General features: G+C 38.8%; 1 long non-coding RNA gene across 1 annotated transcript; it reads right to left on the minus strand.

Annotated features, from left to right (window-relative positions):
* Positions 1 to 6,534: 6,534 nt before the first annotated feature.
* LOC143736662 (uncharacterized) lies at positions 6,535 to 7,882 on the minus strand. The gene is made up of 3 exons (XR_013203542.1): positions 7,820 to 7,882; positions 7,552 to 7,629; positions 6,535 to 6,600 (listed from the first exon to the last, which is right to left on the minus strand). It is a non-coding gene; the product is annotated as an uncharacterized LOC143736662 (long non-coding RNA).
* Between the last annotated feature and the right edge of the window lie 932 nt (positions 7,883 to 8,814).

An 8,814-nucleotide genomic window follows, 5' to 3' on the forward strand; every position in this document is an offset into this window, starting at 1 on the left:
GGTCTGGACGTCATTGCCTATGCATGGCCCAGGAAGCGTCTATACTCGTTCTGCTCCTGGGAGTACTGGAGAAGGTTCATCAACAAGGGTCATGCCTATTGCTGCCAGTGCCTTGTTGGCCGACCAGAGTCTAGTTCTCAGAAATAATATCACCCCTTGACGGCTCCAAACAGAAGAGATCTCCTGTCTCAGGCGCAGGGGACTACATTCCATCACCGGCCCGAGTTATGGAATCTTCATGTCTGGCCCCTGAGTGAGACCAGCTGAGAGATGCTGGACTTTCAGCGGATGTAATAGAGACCATTCTGAGGGCTAGGCTTCCTCCACTAAAGAATGTACGCCCTTAAGTGGCGCATCTTTGGAAGGTGATTTACTATACATCATGCAGACCCAGTCCACTGCCAGATTGTTTCAGTGCTGGAGTTTCTGAAGGAAAAGCTGTCAGCAGGCACATGTCCTGCTACTCTCAGAGTATCTGTGCCCGCCAATTCGGCTTGCCCCGCTCTGATTGACGGGGTTTCAGTGGGGAAACACCCTTTGAATGCCCGCTTCATTCATGGAGCAAGGCAACTGAGTAGCGCTGCCCACAGGGCTATTAGATCCAACTATTACTTTATATTTTACAGATTGTATTTTTAATTATCATACCGTAATTCCTCAAATAAAAACCGGGGCCTTTATTACCTGAAATGCAGAAGGTAACCGGCTTTTATTTGAAGCAGGCTTTTATTAGAGGCAGGCCTTTATTTCTAATTCCATCTTTTTGATAAATAATAGGATTGGGCCGATAGACGATGCAATCATCAATCGCGATGGCTGACAGACATCACTATGTTGTTGAGACGGCATCGCGATCCCCCGCTAGCCCTGTTTCCATGATGACGCGTCATCCTTGGCACGCACGTGATTCACCACAGCCAAAATAGCGCTGTAAGACAGATGTAGCACTTTTATTTCTAAATATTAAAAAACTTGCTTACAATGTCATTAACTATCTTCTATTCCGATTCTCAAATACATGTAAGAGAGTTTGTTTTGTCGTTTAAACACCTTTAACGCTATAAATGATCTTGATCTGTAACGTGAGATGTTTGTTTGGGCCACAGTTCAGAGATTCCTGTCTGTTGGATTTATTACAGTACGCGAATTCATCAGTTTCTCCCGAAATACATGAAAGTATGTGGCCGGTGAACTGGGAGAAGAACAGAGTGAACTTTGTTACTTGATACTTATCTGATATGAATAAAACACCTCTGCAAATATATTTGAATGAATTGTTATTGCTGCTTCCATTGACAACATTGTGTATTTTACAAACTATAAATGTATTGTTTTTCTATAAATTATATGTATTTAAATGCCTGAAACCTAAAATAAACATGATGTGGTTAAAAACACTGAATAGTTGTGATATACGGTATGACAAGCGCCTGAAAGTCCGTCTTTAGCTCAGCGTGAAAGCACAGTTTGAAACTGGCAGTTATGTCTGTTATCACTGTACATCCGCTCAGTGGTCAGCTGATGTAGAGCGGGCCAATATCGATGATGAGATGTAGAGGAAAATATCTTGTGGAAAATGAGTATGTTTTGTTATGTCAATATATGAAAGGCATCGGAGATTACCTATCAACACTAACATAAATTTTCCCTGGCCTTAATTTGAGACCGGCCTTTAATTGTCTGTGTTGACCCCGCCCCCGGCCACTATCAGAGGCCCGGCGATTAATTGACTACCGGTTTTTATTTGAGGAATTACGGTATCTGACATTACAGCGAGGTGTGAGTCTGTGATAGAAATGCGCGGATGGGCTATTATTTAATCCGCAACTGCATCACAAAACTCATCATCCGTCCGCCATCCATCCGCACCAAAGTTATTGACCAATTTTCCCGCCCGCCATCCGCTGATACAAGGCACTGCTGATGACAGCCGCGAGACTAGAAACCGCCCTCCACCGCCCAAATTTAATTAAAACAATTTTTTTCGTCACGTCATCCTCCCGATCCGCTGTTTATCCGCGGAGTCCGCGGCAATAACCGCCAACCGCGCATCTCTAGTCTGTGAAGCCAATATAAGTAAATAATTACCTTTATGAAAGAAAATGCGCACCGTGTGATTAAAAATTCAAATTGGATTGACATGATAGTTGATCACATTACTGCAATACCACAGGCTCAAAGGTTCATACCTATTTTGGACACACTTTAGATTAGGGTCCAAATCTCACTATTAACTAACTATTAACTATGACTTTTTCCTCAATAAACTCCTAATTACTGCTTATTTATAGTTAGTAAGGTATTATTAAGTTAAGAACTGGGTTGGAATTGGATAGGAGTATGTATCTCTATGTATGTATATCTACTCTAGTCAGAATAAGGCATTAATATGTTCTATACAAGTACTAATAAACAGCCAATATCCAAGAAATATGCAGTGAGAATTTAAACCTAAACTGAAGGCTTACCCTATTTTAATTGTGTAGCAATGTTTGATGCACAGCTCACAGTGAAGTCACTTTCAAATCGAGCAACTTTGTGCTAATTTTGCTAATTTTCTTTCAACCAAATTCCCGATCATGTGAATTCCTATTAAAAGATTGGATTTCGCCGTGTTTATTGAAGTGTCTCAGGAATTCGATTGATAACATGCTCTTGTGTCTCACGGGGAAAAAAAAAAAAAAAAAAAAAAAACAAGGGGAGCCTTGTTCTTTCTGAACACAGAGGGAAAAAAGCACATTCTGACGTGCTGTTGATATATTTTAAGAGGTTGTAATAAATAAGAATAAATCATTTTATAAATTATGTTTTATGTACGATTAACAATAGGCTACATACTTGCTATATGGAAGTTATAAATGGAATAGAGTCTCTAAAGATGGACTATTCACAGACTTCTTTGGGCTTTTCACTTTTCATTTGACACTTATGGTTTAAGACCCGCCCACATCTAGTTATGTCAAAATACAGATACATATACAAATAATTTTGTCATTGCAACATATACAGACACATAAACAGATAATGGCTTTGCTGCACACTTCACTCCTTGTATTGAATTAGAAGGAATGCACTTCTGTTATAAATGTCGGGAAGTAAACAAGTTAGGCCTTGTGAAATACTCCATCATCAATTTAATTAGTCTGGGAAGACAGGCACTAGCATGTTCTGGGGAAAAGCCATACACATGGGCCTTAGCATTTTAATATAAAACAGCACACACGGACACACAGGCGTGCGCACTGTAAGGCCCTGCTGGATCGGCCCAAAAAAGGTTTTCCGGTCAGCGGGTGAAGGTCTCTGCTCGTTCCCGTCTTTCCGCATGTCAAAGTAATTTGAATAAATGAAATACATTTTCTCATATCTATTAACACGTTATTTCATCTGACACCATAAATAAATAAAAAGATTTTAATTAATATCTCTACATCATTAAGTGTGCGTGAATGTTTGACTATTCTCTTTAACTCTTTACTGAAAATAATGTCAGAGTCGATTAGAATAAAATCAAATGTTTACAATTTATTATGTCTGGTAAATGTATCACACCAGTTGCATGATCAGTTCAAAGATAATAGATACAAACATCAAATGCTCTAGAATAAAGAGAGAAGATGCAATACCTTGACATTATAAAATACATGATGCGAAGTGTTTTGCTTACACTTCACACGATGGTCTAGTCTGGGTTACAGAAAACACGCCAAGCTCTAGTTGCATTTCATTATATAGACGGACCAAGGCAGAAGCCTCTTTTCAAATGTAAACATGAGTTCACAGTGGGAATTCACATTAACCACCGTCCCAGACTTACTGGGGACAGAAGATGATTTACATGGAACCATTTGCTAACAATGGGAATCTGATTTGAGTTTACACCTTCTAAGAGCATGAGACCATTTGCCTGGAAGACACACCCTCCTTTGTGTGCAAATTATCTCTAAACTCTTAAATACCTTATTATCTTTTGGTTTACTTCTTTGAGAATGAGACATTTGTACCAGTCACACTGAGACATTTCAAATGATATCAAACATGTGTAATACTGTATGATAATTATTCACATTAAACTATAGATTCTTGGGTGAATTTCAGGTGATCTCAGCATGAGGGTGAAGGTGTGGGGGGGAGAGAGAGATGAGATGAGTCTTTTCGTCTCAAATGGTGATGCTAACTTCACAAGAGAGAGTTCAAATGTTGATTTCCAGCTAGGTCCTTTGTCCTCTCAGGGAGTGGTTGTTCCTCAACCAGACTGCCTGGCATTTCCTAATTTCTCAAGTCTTACAGCACTAAACATTTTCTGAACAGTGCGACAAAGGCAAATGTGAGAAGACATCCCATGTGACAAAACTGAGAAAATGGATGGGCCTGTGTCTTAAACTCTTCTCTCTGTGTGTGTGTGTGTGTGTGTGTGTGTGTGTGTGTGTGTGTGTGTGTGTGTGTGTGTGTGTGTGTGTGTGTGTGTGTGTGTGTGTGTGTGTGTGTGTGTGTGTGTGTGTGTGTGTGTGTGTGTGTGCGCGTGTGTGTGTGTGTGTGTGTGTGTGTGTGTGTGTGTGTGTCGTATCGCTGGCTGTTGAGAAGGGTGTTAGCCCCTAGCACCACTCTGGGAAATGACAGTATGTCTGGGCAGTCGAGGTGTGAATTCCATAGACATTTCCAACACGATTCTCCCGCCCTGCTGTTTTTCTTTTCCTCACAGCTCAGAATGTCTAAAAGCTCCATAGGCTACAACAGACTCGCCGCTTTGTCTAAACAGATAAGATAGTATCAAATCAATATGGATTATTTTTTCCTCACTAGAAAGAAATTGAGACATGTCCTCCTCAATTCAATTAAAGTGGCAGTTGGTGATTTGAATGGGTAGATTCGGTTTAAAGAATGTTTGGTAACACTTTAGAAAAATGTTTTGTCATTAATGAATAACTAAATGAGTAACGCAACATTAACATTCAATTTACTAACCACAATTACAACAAGGAACTCTGATTATTAATTAGTAAGTAATCAGTTGAATGAAGTAAAACCTTACAAAAACCTCAAAAGCTTCAATGACTTCAGTCATAAGAGAGTTATCATGGTTTTCACTTTAGAATACTGTTCCAAATAATTAGAAAATTCCTTCTGAAGGATTTGATAATACTTGAGTCATAACTAGTAAACATGATCTTTTCTTTAGAAGTAATTATGTTTAATTGTGTATTACTCTCATTAATTATGAACCTGAATAATAGTGAACTATTACTGCTGCTATTACTTTCTAATTAATAAATAAGAGTTTCTTGTTAGTTAATATAGTAGTTATGTTAATACTGTATTACTCACTTGTTCCTGTGTAGTTGTTTATTAATGACAGAACAGTATTCTAAAGTGTTACCAATTTTTTTAATGAGATTGACTGAACAAATGAATAAATGACCATGGGCTATGATCTAATGTGCTTCTCTTTCACCTCCTGTGTGTATGGGTTTATATATGGATTAACTGTAGGTGGTAAAACATTGCATTGATGAGACATTGATGAATGTTTGTGTTGGTCTGAACAGATGCATTAACAGCCTTTCATTTGAATTACAATGGGGTTTTTTTTTACAAAGAGGTGTTTGAACAGCCCCTTAAAGTGTATCTGTTAAAATGGTTTTATTTGTCAAAAGATGCATTCAGTTTACAATATAGCATGTTCTGCAGTGAATTCATATCCATATATTGCACAAGAAAATGGTAACGATCCAATATCAATGTTTGGACAAGAGCAGCTTGAAAATTTTTCCTAAAACTTCCTTTTGATCTCATCAGACGAAAAGAAAGTTTTGAAAAGACAGGAGGGTGAGTAAATAATTTTCCTTTCTCAAACAGTGTAAACTTGACTGCCTCAATCACTTGCCCTATGAAGGAAGATCTTTGATCTCTGCTGCTGTATCAAGCAACTGTCCAACTCACCACTGCATGCTGATGACTAATTGTCCATGTTGCCACGTGTATCTTTGTGTGTGTGTGTGTGTGTGTGTGTGTGTGTGTGTGTGTGTGTGTGTGTGTGTGTGTGTGTGTGTGTGTGTGTGTGTGTGTGTGTGTGTGTGTGTGTGTGTGTGTGTGTGTGTGTGTGTGTGTGTGTGTGTGTGTGTGCATGCCTGTTTGCAAGCATACGTGTGGCCTTTATCAATAATGCAGAACTTGAGAGAGCTGGATGTTAACAGGAAATGAGTTCTGTGCACAGTAGGACTTTCTTCTGTGACATTTACAGGCATCCGGAACTCCACACATGCCCTGGCCACCCACCATTGCAACGAGTGGCTCTAATGACACCCCCCACGGCCACATGTGCTCAGGATATGCAACAAACACCTGTTAAATGGGAAAAGGTGTGTGTGGTAGTGGGTGTATGTGGGTGCAAACAGGTCATTTGTTCTGTCCTTATGTTTGATTGCGTCTGATGTTGAAAACCTTTAAAAATAAAAATTCTGTGTTTAATACTAATTTATCTGCACTTCTCACCTCACCCACACTTCTCTGAGCCCCCCACTTGTGTTTCCAGTAGTCTAGTATCTCCCGATGTCATACACACATCTTTTCCCCTGACACCTGAGCTCCTCATTAATGCCAGTGCTACAGGGGAAAAGATTGGAACAAAGAAGAATGGTCTAATTAAATTATGCACAATCTTCTGTTTGACAGAAGAGAGAGAAAGAAAGAGAGAGAGAGAGAGAGAGAGAGAGAGAGAGATGAGAGAGAGAGAGAGAGAGAGAGAGAGAGAGAGAGAGAGAGAGAGAGAGAGAGAGAGAGAGAGGGAGAGAGAGAGAGAGAAGGACTGATGAATAAAGAAACAGTGAGACAGAGAGGGAGAGAACTGATGATGAGTTGAAGGAAACTTCTCTCTCGCAGACCATATTTCACTCTATTATGTCCCAGTCTTGATTCATAATTTAACTACAGTTATTAACAGCCCCATCTAGTTACTGGTGAAGAATGTGCACCAGAATTATACTTTTTGAGAACTTGACTCATCAAAAATCTCTAAGCATTAGTGAGAGTATCTATTCATTCTATTAACTATTTTTGGTTTGCTATCTTTCAAAAAATAATTAATAATTAAAAAACATAATTAAACATAAAACATAATTAGTTTTATCTGAGACACCATTTACCCAGAAGGCATGTGCATCTCCAGATCATGCCCACCAAAATCAAAACAATTAACTTTAAGACTGAGACTTAAATTTAAAGATACATTTTCACAAGATCCAGATTATTTTTTTTTCCATTTGGTTCTGCTGACCCCAAGTGGATTTAGAGGGACATTACAGGAGCACATTATCCAGTGAAATGTGTACATTTAATTGTTCATTTTTTGTTTTATTATTCACCATATCATATATATATACACTACCAGTCTAAATTTCATTACAATTTTTGTAACAAAATTACAAAAATTAGAATGAATGATGTTTGAGAGGTTAGGGTAGGCAGATGAGAATGGACAATTATTGAAATAAGAAGCAAGAAGATAAGAAGAAATAATCAACTGACATTAATTATACATTGAGTTAATCACCTGACCTGGGATTTGATCCTACCCTGTGCTTTATAGATCTCCTGCTCCCCGATTACTGCTTTATCAGGCAATCATTCATATTCCTGAATCAGTATTAAATTTGAGAAATGTAACTGATCTCCATTCCGTTTAGACTGTCCTATACACTTTGGCTGCATCCGAAACCGCACACTCTAGGAACTTATTTTGATGAAGTAATTACGTCACGACTGCTAAAAAAGTGTGTTCTATTATAGTATGAGGGAGTGTAGTTTGGATGTAATCTGGACATACTGTAGCTTTGTCCCAATTCAGGGGCTGCATCCTCCGAAGGCCGCATTTGAAGGCTGATTGCGTCACAGCGGCGTGACGATGGCTTTCCCAATTCAAAGGATCCTTCGAATGCAGCCTACCGTTAGTGCTGCAAAATCTGAGGTTTTCCCGAGAAATTGTACGTACGATTTCGGCGCTCCAACACCCACAAAACATCACTCATATTCACAAATCCTGTGGAGTTTTCGGCCGACTGACGAAGAAAAGCCAATGGGCTTTTTGGGCTACTTTTATTGCACAGACCTGGCAACCCTGCCTACGGTCCTTCTTTTACCCGGGCCACAAAGGATAGAACGAGGAACCAGCAGCACCAGCCAAGAGAAACGAAACCGAGAGGATGAGCTGATCGCAATATTTAGGGAGGACATGACGTTTTACAGAGACAGAGGAGAGGAGATCACAGGAGAGCAGGGAGAGAATGGACATATTGGTTGAGAAATAAACTTTTCGTTATGTGAATTAAAATTTGTAAATTAAACAATCGTATACATTACTTTTCAAAGTTATATTTGTAAATGAAACAAAACAATAGTTTCCTTGCATTTTTTATTTTTGTAATGCAAGTTATAACTTGTAAATGTAATAAATAAATTATACACTACATTTATTTTTGCCATGTAAATTAATTTGTAAATGAAACAAAATAAATTGTTCGATAGGCAAAATTTTTACTTACAGTACTTTTTACAAGTGTTTATAAGATAAGATACATTTCGATAAGAAAAACAAAAAACAAATTTAAAATAACAGTATACATAAAACAGATATGAAGAAAACATATTTCTGTAGACTTTTATTGAGCAGAGTAAGGAGATTCTGGTGGTGCTGCTGGACCGGGAGGGGCACAACAATAGAGACCATGGTAAAGCCTCTGCAGGAGGGAAATCATCTGGGATGAGTGCATATTTCCACTGTCTACAAACAGGTTTGCAGGGCTGACTCAGGCGTGGGCTGCC

Source organism: Siphateles boraxobius, unplaced genomic scaffold (assembly GCF_051911475.1).
Source record: "Siphateles boraxobius isolate OS27281-9 unplaced genomic scaffold, OSU_SipBor_1 130, whole genome shotgun sequence".
In the NCBI taxonomy this organism is placed as follows: Eukaryota; Metazoa; Chordata; class Actinopteri; order Cypriniformes; family Leuciscidae; genus Siphateles; species Siphateles boraxobius.